The following is a 15550-nucleotide window of genomic DNA, read 5'->3' on the forward strand; positions in this document are numbered from 1 at the left end:
ACAAAAAAAAAAAAAAATGTTTATAACTTTATCTGTCACCCATCAGAGATGAAACCTGAATATAAAGGCTAAGGAAAATGATAAGATAAGAATTTAACTTTTCTAGATATAAAGTAAACAAAATGCAGCATAGAGTAACTCTGGTTTAAAGTCAACCTATTTCTCTAAAACATTCTACGCATTTCCTTACAATGTGTATTATTTTCAAGAAGGGAATTGGTAATGTGAGAAGAGGACTAACCAAGCATTATCTTCAAATATACATAATTTGGATTTACCTCTTTATTTTGCTCTAAGCATATTTGATAAAAAAACAGTTTGAATAATTGATTTCCAGATCAAGTATAATATATTCTAGTTGCATATACCAAAGTACATTCAGAAAATGGTATATAGCAATTAAGTAAAGAAAGTCCGGGCAGAAAAAATGGCATCTCTATACTATGTGACCCCCAATTCTTCAGTATTTCATTCTGCCTCCATTTAATGAATATGATGGTTTAAATGCTGTATAAAGAATTAATTAAAATCAATCAGTGTCCTAGAATACAATTGTGTAGAATTTTATCCTAGAATCATGCAAGAACTGCCCATTCAATCATGATATACATCACATTCCATTGGTATTCATATGGATAGGAATGAGTTTCTTAGGATCTCAGGCCATTTGGAAGTGGCAGATCCAGGCTTCCAACTGTGGGCTCCAGCTCCCACCACTTAAACCTGAGGATAGGGAACTCACAGGTGTGTCCAAGAACATCAGCAAAACCAATGATGAGGCAGGCACCAGTGGCTCCTCCTTGATACTTACAAGGCTGTGATAGGAGGATCATGGTCAAAGTCACTCTAAGCCAGGAAGTCCTTGAGACCCTTGTCCAACTTCAATGCCAACAAAGCCAGAAGTAGATTCGTGTGGCTCCAGTGGTAGAGGGCTAGCCTTGAGCAAAAGCAGCTCAGGGACTGTGCCAGATCCTGAGTTCAAGGTCCAAGACTGGCAACAAACGGACATACACAACAATCTGTGCAGCCATCCAGCTCAAGCAGGTCACCGTCTTGTCCCCAACTGAATTGTACAGAGTTCCCTGGGAAAGGGGCTGGGGGAGCCACTGTCATCTTAACTCTGCCCAGTCTGCTTTCATCACAGGATTCTGCCACACCCCCATTATTTCATGATTCTTTCTGACCACGGAATACAAGAATTGTGGTTACGCCCACATTCCATGTTGCCTGGTAGATGGATTAGGCTCTGTTAACATACTGAGCCTGAGATCCACAGCGGGGAAATCATACCACAGGAGCAGTGGGCCAGCAGCAGGAACCTGGCCCACCTGGCAGCTCAGTGCCAGACTGAGCTGGAGCTACAGCCTCCCGCCCCATGAGCTGCCACCACAGCATTCATGGGGATGGGAAGCAGGACATGTGGGCATCCAAGAAGAAAATCTGCTTCATCCACAACCTGCCTGATGAGGTGGACTTCCAGAATCCAGCAAGTTAGCTCCACCATCGATGCAACCAGCTGTCAGCACACATCCAAACTATTGAGGAGTCCCTCGTGGCGTGTAAAGAGCAGATGTTGGTCCTGAATGAGCTGTTTTGGGAAAAACCTGAGTGTGTTTGCTGGATATCCCAGGAGAAGATGGAGAAGAGAAAAGTACTGCAGGAGCTGCTGTCGATCCTCACAGAGGAAAGTATGGACAGCAGGCTCGAGATGCCAGCACCGGCTGAGCCCCCAACCACCAATGCTGCTTCAGATGCATCAGTGCCTGTGGAGGTGAAATTAGGGAGGAGCCGAAATGTTTTGAAGAATTGCAACTTGAAGACAGCGTGGAAACTGCCAGAGGATAGATCAGGGTTCTCATCACCATAGAGGACTCCCCCAAGGAGCACATCCTGCTGCAGATGCCCTAGATACAGATCTGCCCACAGCTCAGGTGAGGAGTGCTCCTTCCCTTTATTTGGTAGACTGATGCAGATAATGACTCCTCATGAGACATACTGACTCTCAAAAGCCTTGGAGGCCACCAGAAGTAGGTGGTCAGGTGGCCTTCTCTCAGGCCTCCATCTGCTGGGTGATGGGAAGGTTAAACTGGGGGTCAGGTAAGGCAGAGGCTGCTGGGAGGCGCCCCAATCTCAAGGGACATCTAATGGCCCATTGGTGACCAGGAAAGAGACCCATGTTATGCTTATCACAAAGAATAAATTGTTTTCAAAGGGGAAAGAAGCCTCAAATGAAGATTTGTTCTTCCAGTCCTGGGGCTTGAACTAAGGGCCTGGCCACTGTCCCTGAGCTCTTTTTGATCAATGCTGATGCTCGACCAGTTGAACCCCACTTCCCCTTCCAGCTTTTTCTGTGTGGAATCAAGCCCAGGGCTTCAGTCATGCTAGGCGACCACTCTACCACTGAGCCACATTCTCAGCTAGGATGATTCACTCCTCCCAAACCCATATGGCCATTCCTCAGATAAATAGTAAGTAGGGGCTAGGATGAATATGAAGCACTTCTGCTTCACACCAAAATAATTCCCCGCCCCCAATTCCGACACTCTTAGTTGAAGTTTCTCTTCTACCATTGAGGGATGAGGGAAGCAGAGGAGAGTCCCGAGAGAGGAGTATCAACAACAGTGGCCCCCTGAGCCCCACATCCTTCCCCACACAAGAGGTCCTCCAGATTCCAATCTTACCTGACTCAATGTGGAGTCTACACTGTCTTCCCACCACAGCAAGGCTCAGGATGAAATAAAGGTCAACCCTAGGCTCAGCCCACACCAGGGTGGAAGCTCCTAATCCCAAACCTACTTCCACCTCTGACTGCCCAGAGTTAGGCCAGACACACCACTCACCACTATGTTGCCAGTGATGACCTCATGGATGGATTCCAGGAAGAAGGTCTATGGCAAAGAGCAGAAGCAGCAGGGTGAGCATGGCAGAAAAAGGTTGGGTGATTGCTTTGGGATCTTCCTCCTTGGAGCCCTCCCTTCCATCCAGAGCCATGCTGACCCAAAGCATGGACAAGGCCAGGGGGTGAGACAAGATGGACCAGCACGGGACTAAAGGAGGAACTGCTTTGTCCTGGAGCACTTGAAAATTCCAATTATATTTGTCCAAAGCCAATCCTAAAGCCAACATCTCCTTTTTGTTGGCCATGAACACTCTCCCTGAGCTCTTATTCTCGAGGCTGGTACTCTACCACTTCAGCCACAGGACCACTTTTGTTTTCTGATGGTTCATCAAGGATAAGAGTCTCACACACTTTCTGCCCAGGCTGGCTTGGCACCGTGATCCTCCAAATCTCAGCTTCCTGAGTAGCTAGGATGCCAGGCATGAGCCACCAGTGCCCAGTATGTGATAACTTTTGAAGGCATCTTGGTGATTTTGGGAAGAAGCCCCAACGGGCCTGGATAGACCATGACTCAAACAAGGAGCTGGGATCAGAGAAGGATGACCTTCTACCCATTCTGTTCCCCAAAATTAAAGATGCCAGGTGGTGGTATATGCATCAGACACCTAGGCCAGCAGCCACCAGGCTTAGTGGGGAAAAAGTAGAGAATACCAAAGATTGCAGTGTAGAAATCTCTGATTTTGCATGCATGTGGTGTGTGTGTGTGTGCGTGCGTGTGTGTGTGTGTGAACTCATGGCCTAGGCTCTATCCCTGAGTTTTCTTGCTCAATGCTACTGCTCTGCCACTTGAGCCACAGCCCCACTTGTTTTCTATTGTTAATTGTAGGTAAGTGTCTCAAGGATTTTCCTCTCCAGGGTGACTTGGAAGCAAGATGGAGACCCCAGGGAAGCAAGAGTAAACACAAATCACATGTACTATCCCTATGGTGGGCCACTCCTTCCCCCTGGTGGCCAGATGCGGGATATGCTGCCCCGTGCCCTTGTCCTCTAGAGTTCAATTTGAGAAGTGACCAGGGCCAAGCTGACTTTTGTTCACCCTGAGTGCTGATGCCAGAGCAGGTCTGTTCCACCCTAGGCCAAGAGAGCTCCAGGAGGCCCATGGGAAGCATGGGGCACAAGGAAGAGAGAGGTCAGTTCCAGGCTGAGCTAAGAGCCTTTGCCCCCAGACACCCCAACTTGGCCTTCCTTATCACCATAAGACCTGTCAAAGAACAACCCCCAAAAAACCAAAATTGGAGCTGTGCCTTCAAGTGGTAGAGCTCTAGCATGAAACCAAAGAGCTCAGGGACAGGGCCCCCAAACTTTGAGTTCAAGACCCCGAGCTGACTCTCCCCCATAAAACACAGGTTGGTTAAATGTGAGCTGGTAGGATTTGTGAAGTGTTTCTGAAGAATGGGGATACTGAAGAAAGCATCCCAATTCTAATGAAATCTGGACCTGTTACATACAGCTATGTGCTGAGTCCTTCAAAGGGCTCTATTTGCTGCATCCTTCCCACATGGGGGTTTTGTGCTGAGTCCTCAAAAATGTGCTGTTTGCTGAGTCATCCCATAGAGTGCTATATGCTGAATCTCAGAGAAGAGTGGGCCGTGCTGAGTTTTTCAAAGGGTGCTGTGTTCTGAGTCCATTACACAATGTACTGTATGCTGAGTCCTTCAAAAGTTGTGGTGTGCTAATTCATCTAAAAGGGTCCTGCTATGTGCTGAGCCCTTGAGAAGAGAGTGATGAGGTGAGATTTTTGAGTGCTGTGTGCTGAGTCCTTTACACAGGGTGCTCTGTATTGTCCTTCAAATGGTGCTGGGTGCTGATTGCTTCCACAGTGTGGTATGTGCTGAGTCCTGCCATAGTGTGGTATGTGCTGAAACTTACAAAATTCTTCTATGCACTGAGTTCTTCAAAGGGTGCTATAAAATGAGTGATTTACAAAGGGTGCTTTGTACTCAGCTTTTCAACGGGCTGTGTGTGGAGTCTTAACAAATAGGGTGCTATGTAATGTGCACCACATTAGCAAAAAGAAAAAAAGCCGGATGTGGCGCTGTGGCTCAAGTGGTAGAGCACTAGCCTTGAGCTGAAGAGCTGAGGGACAGCACACAGGCCCAGAGTTCAGGCCCACGACCAGACCACCCCTTCCAAAAAAAAAGAATTATACTCTTTCCCAAATTGATGGGGACTCGTCAAAGAAAAAGAACTATGAACCAAACTCCTTGATAAGCATTGATGCAAACTTCTCAATAAATTTCTCACCAACCAATTTTAGCAACTAACAAAAAAATTATATGCTATGATCAAACAGTATTCATCCTAGGATACAATTGGATTCAATATACTTGTCAATAAACATAAAACACGCCATCAGTAGAAGCAGGGAAAGAACCACATGATCATCTATATGGATGTAGAAAAAGCTTTTAAAAAGCTCCAATACCCCTTTATGATTAAAGGTCTGAGAAGCTAGGAATGCATGGAGCTTTCTTAAATATAATACAAAGTATGTATATGACAAAGAGATAATAAGCGTGTACCTAATGGTGGAAGCATGAAGACATTAAAATCCGGAATGAGAAAAGGATGTCCACTATCTCTACTATTCTTCAACATAGTAGTGGACTTTCTAGCAAGAGCAATAGGCAAGAGAAAAACATAAAGGGGATCCAAATAGGGAAGAAGTAAAACTATCCGTATTTACAGATGAAATGATCCTATATTTAAAGGACACTATAGCTCCTTCCCCCCACGTTAGTAAAGGTGGTGCTAACCTTAGGAATGTAGCAGAGTATAAAACCCACAAGAATCAGTAGTTTTTCTGTTTTACTAACAATGGGAAGATCCACACTGAAATCCAAAAAAACCTCATATGTATTAGCCTCAAAATCATAACAAATCTATACAAAACAAAACAACAACAAAACTAGGAATTAATAAATTTAAAATAGGAAATTTAAGGAGATTCAAGGAAATGGAAAGTCTTTCAATGCTCCTGGTTGGAAGAATTAACAATTAACATTGTGAAAACTGCAATACTGCCCCCAAACAATTGACAATACAATACCCATCAAAATCCCAACAATATGCTTCAATGCAGTAGAGAAAGCAATCTGAATGTAATAAGAAATTACAAAATTACAGATGAAACCAAAGGATTAGAAATGAACTCATAGGCCTATTGTCATTTTACACACACACACACACACACACACACACACACACACACACACACACACACACACACACACACACACACATACACACAATGGAATTCTATTCACCCATCAGAAAGGATGACTTTTCACCAGTCTTAAGGAAAATGAAAGGTTTGGGAAAATTATACTAAAAGAAAGGTATGCACACTCAGAGCAATATAGTTTTCATAGATTCATTCTTTTATGGTTGCTAGAAGGTGCCTACGAATCTACAAGTACATGACAGATTCTACACTGCCCCAGATAGAATGGCGATTATCAAGAAAACTAACAATAGTGAATGCTGACAGGGATGTAGCCAAATGGGAACTCTATTACACTGTTGGTGGGAAATTAAACTTGTTCATCCACCGTGGAATGCAGTACGGACGTTCCTCAAAAGACTAAACATAGATTTCCCTTAAGACCCAGTAATTCCTGTCTTGGGCAGTAATCCAATAAATAACAAGCAAGCTCACATGAAAGCTACCAGCATAACTATGTTCAGGGACCCGACCCAGAGTTCAAGGACTGGAAAACAAGTTACCACTGCTGGTATTTTTTCCCCAAATAGGAACCTTTTTTTGGGGGGGGCGTCTGGTCATGGGGCCTGAACTCTGGGCCTGAGCGCTGTCCCTCAGCACTTCAGCTCAAGGCTAGCACTCTACTACTTGAGCCAAAGCGCCACTTCCAGCTTTTTTCTTTTTACTTATGCAGTACTCAGTAATCAAACCCAGGACCTCATGCATATAAGGCAAGCCCTCTACCACTGAACCACCTTCCCAGACCTAAATATGTATCTTTTGACATAAGATACCAAATCATTCTATTTGCAGCAGCTAGGATATGACTTAAATGTAGTGGGTGATAAAATGGCTTCTTTATTGAATGTTAGGAAAAGATGTAAGCAGTCCAAGAAAAGGGTGATTTGTTGTTGTTGTTGTTTTAGGGGCTTGAAATCTGGGCTTGGGCACTGTCCCTGACCTCTTCAACTCAAGGTAAGGGCTCTACCTCTGAGCCACAGTTTCTGTTTTTCTGGTGGTTAAATAGAGCTGAGAGTCTGAGGGACTTTCCAGCCCAGGCTGGCTTTGAACAGCAGTCCTCAGATCTCAGCTTCCTTAGTAGAAAGGATTACAACTGTGAGGCACTGGCACCAGCCTAAAAATGAGAGACTTTTATAAAAGAAAATCCACCTCTTCACCTGTGTCTAAACCTCAGATATCACTATTAGAACACTTCATCCTTGACTCATTTCATCAGACATTTGTAAATTTTCTCTTTTCTTTCATGTGAGAATACTGTAGTCAATATCAACTCAGCTATGGGACTGAATCAATTGTATGGTAATTGCTAGCACCTAAATCAAGAACATTTACCTCAAAACAAATGAAACCCTCATTTGGAATAATTTTTTTCACTTTTTATTACAAATCTGTGCTTTATTACTTCCTAATGTGATATTAGAACTCCTAACAGAGTGATGATATTTTCTTTTCTTCAGCAATTGGCCTTCTCCCACATGTGGTCAAATATTTAAGAATTCAAAGATTTCCATTGAAAATTCATTAAGCTGATGTTAAAGAAAATGTGCATTTCTCAAAAAAAGGAATGTGGTCTGCTCTCTTCTTACAAGCACAGGACTTCTATGATTTATGTGTTCTACAAGGAATACTATTTTCCAATCTTTTTTTGACCAATTTTAGTCTGATCAGTCTTTCTGACCCTCTCTCTGGAGTCTCATTTCAGTCTGCCTCATCACAAATATTTTATTTATCATCGAAATTACTCTCAGCTTCTGTTTTTTGCCTGACTTCATGTAGGCTGTGATAGCAGCCTTGACTGGCAGTGAATACTGGAGTTGTTTTTTTTTGTTTGTTTGTTTTTTTGTTTTTAGAGGTCTAGGATTACTCTTCAATGTATTAGCATCTCTGGGCCCCAGTGACCTGCTGGCCTAGAGTCAATGGGTTTTTCTCCTAAACATACAAAAACAGCTGACTAAATTCCTGTTTTAATTGTCTCAAAATGAGGCAATCTGGCATCCTTGGAAATCCAGGAATAATCATCTGTAACCACTTACAGAAATGGTCTATCAAGATGGCTTTTCAAGGTTGACTGTGAAAAATGTTCATTTCCAACTCACCACCATAAAACAGATCACATCCCTGGGAACAAAATTTTGGAAAGAAGGTTCCCCTTCCTCCCTTCTCTTATGATAGATCAAACCATAATATTCTGCAGTTGTGGCCAGCCTGGAGCACATTTTCCCAAGAATATTCTGTAATGTAAAAGAGGATCAACTATCCTCTTTTACTTGAAAATACTTGTCTACTACAGATGGATTTATATGGCTTATATCTGTTGTTATTTTCATTACTTCAAACACATGGATAATTTATATTGGGATTAGATAAGTGGCAAAGGATTTATGGAATAAACACTAAGTTTACTTTCATATATCCAATGTAATACACTTATCCTCTTTTGGAAAATTAAATCCAACTTTAGAAACAATGTCAGAAATATAAAATAAGCCTTAATACGTATAATCTGGCACAGATACACCATCATTTACTCAGAAATTCAGTCTCTCTATAAATATTTATTTAGTACAAAATAATAAAAATTTAATTAATGAATATGACTTTTAAGTACCATCTGAAATACTCCTCATGTCTATAATTGCATATAATTGTATAGCTCTCACCTAGACAAGAATTTAACATGCATGTAGAAATCAAATTTCTAGAATATAAGCTAGATGAGAGGAGACATACTCTCATGTATAGTGTGGTGAATTTTTACCACAATTCTGAACCGTTCCACCTAATACCAAGAGTCATGTGCAATAATTTATTATTTGATGTTAAGATGATTGCTAAGTTTAGAATACACTTTGAATTATTACATTAATTCACAGAAATGAAACAATAATGACATATTATTTGTTAAAATTCTAATGCTTGTCAATTTTACAATTCATAAAATATATTATTAAAATTAGTTTCACTTTCTTCTTTTCTATAGGTGCTGAAATTAAAATTATATATTTAACATTGAATATTAAGAAATCAATGATAAATAACCTACTATGAAAATGATATGCTATTAAACTGTGATTTGAATTATATTTCTAACAAATTGTGATGTAAATAACATTTAATAGATTTATGGGTAATATTTTTTATACTTACCAGCTTATTTGTTTTCTAATTGTGTCATTTGTTATTGTTGGTTCAAGTCATCTCTTCACCTTAATTTTTCAGTTTTCTATTTTATCTATATTGCTTTGCTGATTGTGCATTTTGTTTTCCCTTTTCAGTGACTGACATTAGGCTGTAAATCTGTATGGTAGTTTATTACTTCCTATGGTAAAGTCAAATTACTGCTCTCCACAGCTGTTCTACTCTACTATACTACAGTACCTCCCCCACTCCCATCTCCTGTATTGCTGCTCTCATATACTTTATTTTAATTTAAATTTTATTGTCCAGGTAATGTACAGAGGGGTATAGTTACATAAGTAAGGTAATCAATTCATTTCTTTTCTAACTTTTTTACCCCTTCTCCAATGTCTCTCCTTCTTCATTCACAACAACCCCCCCAATATCATTTCCAACATATTGTCTTATGAGTACCATTGTTGCATAGGATCCCCCTTTGTCCTTTGTCTCACCATTTTATTTTTTTCCCTTTCGTTTCCCTAGTTCCCTAGTTCCCTAGTTATAATACCCAGGGTATCAAAATCAAATACAATGACTACAGGGGATAAACCATTGGTGGGTAAAACACAAAAGGATGAAAAGAAATCATGTAATACATTCATAACAACAACAATAAAGAACATATCCTGGAGTTCATTTCATTTAGAATCACCTTATATGGTTATAGTACATAGCTATTGAGTTATTCTGCTCATCTAATAAGGTTATACGTGATGTGCACAATAATGTTCCCCTTTTTACCCAATATTCCCACTTCTGGGCATTTAACCATGTGACCACAAACAAGATCACACTGAAGCTACCAGCACAATTATGTTTATCACAGTATTATTTACCATAGCTAAGATATGGAATCAACTCATATGCCTCTCAATAGATGAATGGAACAAGAAAATGTGACACACACACACACACACACACACACACAGACACGCACACACACACACATACACAAATACACATACATGGAATACTATGCTTCCATCAGAAACAATGATACCACCTTATCTGTAAGGAAATGGAAGATCTTGGAACAAATCATATTAACTGAAGTAAGCCAGACTTAAAGGAACATAGGTCTCAAGGTTTCTCTTATTTGTAATAATTAAGTTACATCAAGGAAAATTTCATGTATTTTAATTTGACATTTTGTTCTATGTTGAGCATATATTATTGCTATATTGCTTGTTATTGTTTCCTTTTTTTGAGGAGGCCTAACATTTATTTAACCAATAAAGTATACATAGGATGTAGGGGCACCAACTTCAAATACAGTGAAAACAGGGGTTATAGTGTGGGAGAGGAACATACAAAGAAACAAAAAATATCCCATTGCACATTATAAGTACGTTAGAAACAATAGAGATAAAACTACTTGTTTCCCTATCTTGGGGTTCATTTCCCTTAATATCATCTTATCTGGTCATATGCACATGGCTTTTGACCTTTTCTGCTTATCCCAGACATAAATTAGTTATTGAAAATAATGGAAACCATGGGACGTATGTTTCTTTGGACTTAGCTTACTTCACTTAATGAATTTTTTTTTCTAAGTCTTTCCAATTCCTAAAAAATTGGGCGATGTAATTGTTTCTGATGGAGGCATAGAATTCCATTGTGTACATATACCACATTTTCCTTCATCCATTCATCTACTGAGGGCCATCGGGGTGGGTTCCGTATCTTAGCTATTGTAAATAATGCTGCAGTAAACATAGTTGTGATGGTAGTTTATTTGTGAACATTTGGTTAAATCCCCAAAAGTGGGATTGCTGGGTCATAGTGGAGCTTTTTATGGAGTCTTTTGAGGACCCTCCATACTTTCCAAAGTTGACACTCTCACCAAGAATGCAGTAGGGTTCCTTGTGGCCACATCCTCTCCAGCATCTGGAACACTTCACGAATTTAGGTGTCAACCTTGCACAAGGCCATGGTAATCTTCTCTGTAATGTTCCAATTTTAGTGTATGTGCTGCCGAATTGAGCACAAAACATTTTATTTTTTGGGGTCCGGTCATGGGGCCTGAACTCTGGGCTTGGGCACTGTCCCTCAGCTCTTCAGCTCAAGGCCAGCGCTCTACCACTTGAGCCACAGCACCACTTTTGGCTTTTTGTTCATGCGGTGCTGAGAAATAGAACCCAGGGCCTCAGGCATGCAAGCCAAGCGCTCTACAACTGAGCCAACTTCCGAGCCCGCACAAAACATTTTTTATATATAAAGTGCAACTGATTTTCTTAAACTAGACAATTCAAAAAAGTAAGTTCAAAGGAATTTTCATGAAGTTTTAGAACCATGTATTTCTTACATAAGCACACATTTAAGAATAAAGTCAAGATTGACATGTCAAAAATTAAATAATTCCAGATAATTGTTGTTTGAGATGTGTGGGAGGAGGAATTCCATTATTCTATACAAGGCACCTGTCATAATGAACACTGCAGCAAGTGTTCAGGTTTGTTAAAATTTTAATGTTTTAAATGTATTTAAATTTGAGAATTTGCTTATATATGCCAAAATTAGGACGGTTTGGCAGGTCATAAAAATTTTCTATAAAGTATTTAAGATTTATGGTAGCAGATATATGCTACTAAGTATCTACATTTCAGATTTTATAGAAACATTACTAATGAGAATTTGCAAAGGTTTTGTTTAAAGAAGCAGAGTGAAGAGTTAAGACTGTTAACTACACAGTTTCTGTTAAAACTTTAGAACTTCCATACATTACTTTATAAGTTCGTGAGGAACAAATGATGATATAAGCCATATAAAAAAGATGAGATGAGATGATCCATAAAAAGTAATCTTAGTGGGCAAATTTAAAGATTACTCATAGCCTATAAAACTCTTGTTCAACATCAAAATCTTAGCCAGTGTTAAATGTACAGGAATATGAGAAAATAGTAAAAATCTAATTTGTACTACACTTCAAATACTTAAAACACTGATAATTGTTTTTTTATTTTATTAATTATTAATATTAATTATTAGTTTTCTTATTTGTAGCATTGTTTCCCTTGTAATATAATACAATTTTTTGTAAGTCGAAATCAAGAGTTACTTTGAGAAGGTAACTGGGATGGCCAAGCCAATTTTTAATAGGTGCATGTGAATTTACAAAGAGGAAAATAAAGAACAAAATATTTATTAAAAATTTATCAAGTACAGTCTGAATCAGGAGGGATGATAAATGTCCACACCTAAAATCTTAACCCTAGGCTGAAGCCGCGGTATTACAGAGTTCAGGCCACAAAAGTGAGAGGCTATGTTTTGTTTTGTTTTGTTTTTTATTTTGATTTTGTTGGTTATGGGGCTTGAACTCTGGGGCCTGGGTGCTGTCCCTCAGCTCAAGTCTAGCACTATCACTTGAGCCACACCACCGCTTTTGTCTTTTTCTACTTATGTGTTGCTGAGGAATCAAACCCAGGGCCTAATACATGCAAGGCAAGCTCTCTACACTGAGCCACCTTCCCGGCTCCTGAGAGACAGTGTTTTAAAAAATCATCTAAACATTTGCTTTCTGCATTGGGTTATATAATGAAATATATGAATATCTTTTTGTGTTTTTTGTGAATTGGTATACTTCTAAATTTATACTAACTTCAGCCACTTAATCCTTCTCAAAGTCATGAAATATCTCTGAGAGTTTGCTTCTGTGAAGATTGCTTTTGCATTTATAATTTCTTCTGAGTCATTTTTATTTTTATCAAAATCATTTTATATTTTATGTTGATGGGTTATCATACATCAAATACCTTCAAATGTACATGTAGAGTATAAAGATAGCAGTATGAATATTCTCATACAGCTCTTGTTTATCTTTTATGCATTTTCAGTATTATATTTTTCTCTCTCTTTCACTCTCTCTCATTTTCTCCCTTTCTCTTTCATGCTCCATGTCTGCTACTTATAATTCCTGCTCTTCTACTATTGTCCTTCAGGATCCACTGGTTTTGTGGGAACCCGATAGGGACCAACAGTTTCCCTTGCATTCTTTAAGAATTATAAGAGTGACGTGATATTATTCTTTGCCATTCTAAATGGCAAAACAACATATCTAGGAATTCTTTTTCACTTTTACTACTATTATAAATTTTACCTCATAGGAATCATAGGAACGGATAAGATACTTTAACTTGTGACCTAAAAGTTCTTTTTTCTTTTACAAACAACCTTTTTCTTTGATTATCAATAAGTAACTACATGTAGTGAAAACAAACCTATCCTATGGAAAGTAGAGTGAAGTTTTTCACAGAGATGAAAAACAAGGTAATGGGGGGGGGAGTTCTGGGAAGATGGCGGAGGAGAAGCTGGAGGCTAAACAAGGTCTCGCATAGAAAGCAGTTTTATAGTTCCAGTGAACAGTCCTAAGCCAGAGAATCACACCAAGTGTGCCATCACAGGACAGAGAGTTAGGCCAGAGAGGAAAATCCAGGCAAGGAGACAGATCTGAGCTCTTGACAGCAGCTGCCACTGAGGCGGCAGTGGTGGCAGCGGAGGCCGTAGCCACCATACCTGCAATACGGAGATTTCAGGACGAAAGAGCCAGACATGGCAGGCAAGAGGATTCTATTCAACACCACCAAGAACCAACAAGGAGCAGATACCTTCATCCTATAGTTCACAAACCAGAGACAACCCAGGAACCTAATGTCCTCAGAGGAGGGAAGGCCACTCCTCCCCCCCATTACCAGAGATCTCCATCTTTGATACTGACAAAGCTCAGCTGAGCTGCTAAATCCAACTCAGGCCTTGGAAGAAAACTAGAGTCATTTAGCAGGTCACAAAAACCTAACGGATCTTCCAGACTCAGCTTCACCCAGGGAAAAGTCACCCAGCTTGGGCCACCAGCCCCAGGAGTGGGTTTCTTCACTGGGTAATTAGAGCCAGAGGCTGCCCGTCCCTTTAGCAGCCTGGACAACCAATTGAAATTCAGTAAACATAAACCCTGAGAGTGGCTCCAGGCTGGGCTCTGTGAGTCTTTCACATTCTAGCCCCTCAGGGGAAAGCTACGGTTTGTTGAAAGTCCTCAACTCTACCCAGAACCTAACCTCATCACAGCATCTCCAAACTTGAGGAAACATCCATCTCCCTATTTTGTGATACTATTGAACCATCCTATTGAACTAGCCTGGGAGGAGGAACACATAATCCTGGGTAAAGCAGAGCATTTTTCTGCCTGCTCAAACAAACTGACTTAAGAAACCAACCAAGCCACAGGAAAATCAAGCACCGCAAGCAGACCAGAGACTCCAACAAGAGGCTGATTATGACACAAGGGAGATACAGGATGTTCTCACCCCTCCCAAAAAAAAAATCAAAGAACTTTTTCTTTATTTTTTGTACCTTTTATAAAATTTTTTTCTAAAAGTATTTTTAAATTTTTAATTTTTACCTTTTTTGAAAAAAATTGTCTTCTAGAAACATTTTTTTCTTCCTCTTATAATTTACATTTTAGAGGTATATGTTTGTGAGTGTTTTTCTTTAATTTTTTTTTAATTTTTTTCTTTTATGTTTAGCTCTACTGAACTTTTGATCCTTTTTTCTTTCTTTCTCATTCTTTTCACCTTTTCCTCTGTTTTGTTCTTCTTTGTGTGACTTAATTGCTGTTCTGTACAACCTCAGATATACCCGTAGTCGATTATTAGACCTTATCCCCCATTGTGTACACACTTAATCCACAAATTTATTACTCAATTCAAAACCTCTTGGACTTAAATTCCTTATTAGGAGTACTACCTCTTTATATCTATATAATATTTTTAAGTATCTTTATTATTAAGTTTTTAACATCCCCTTTATATCCCTCCCCTTTTCTCATTATATCCACATTCTTCTCTGAATATTTCATTTTCAAATATGCATAATTTTTAAGCATTGCAATTTTTAATTTTGTATTTTGTATTTATCCTTGTCTATTTTTTCCCCTTTCTCTTTCTTCTTTTTTCTCTGTACTTTCATCCTATCCAACCTATTTCATGCTTTAACATTAGGACTTAGTTAAGTTGTCTCCCTGTGCTTTCCCACATCTCTCTATTCCTATTTTTACCCACATCTCTCCCTAAACCTCATAATTTCTGGTTTGTCAAATTCTTCTTTGTGGTTTGGAGCCCATTAAAATATAGCTGTTTGATGTTGAATAGATATATCTATTGAACTAGATTGTATCTGCAGACTTTTGACTGTGCAACTACAGACTTTGGTTGATACTTGCCTTAAGATAGTGTTCTAGCAGAAAACTGGTGTTACTTTAA

The 15550-nt window shown here is 39.5% G+C and overlaps 1 non-coding gene across 1 annotated transcript; it reads right to left on the bottom strand.

The window, feature by feature from the left end:
• Positions 1 to 11180: 11180 nt before the first annotated feature.
• LOC138813119 (U6 spliceosomal RNA) lies at positions 11181 to 11286 on the bottom strand. Its single transcript, XR_011367730.1, has one exon. It is a non-coding gene; the product is annotated as a U6 spliceosomal RNA (small nuclear RNA).
• Positions 11287 to 15550: the final 4264 nt, after the last annotated feature.

This window comes from Dipodomys merriami, unplaced genomic scaffold (genome assembly GCF_024711535.1).
Source record: "Dipodomys merriami isolate MVZ:Mamm:240054 unplaced genomic scaffold, mDipMer1.0.p SCAF_588, whole genome shotgun sequence".
NCBI classification, from domain to species: Eukaryota; Metazoa; Chordata; class Mammalia; order Rodentia; family Heteromyidae; genus Dipodomys; species Dipodomys merriami.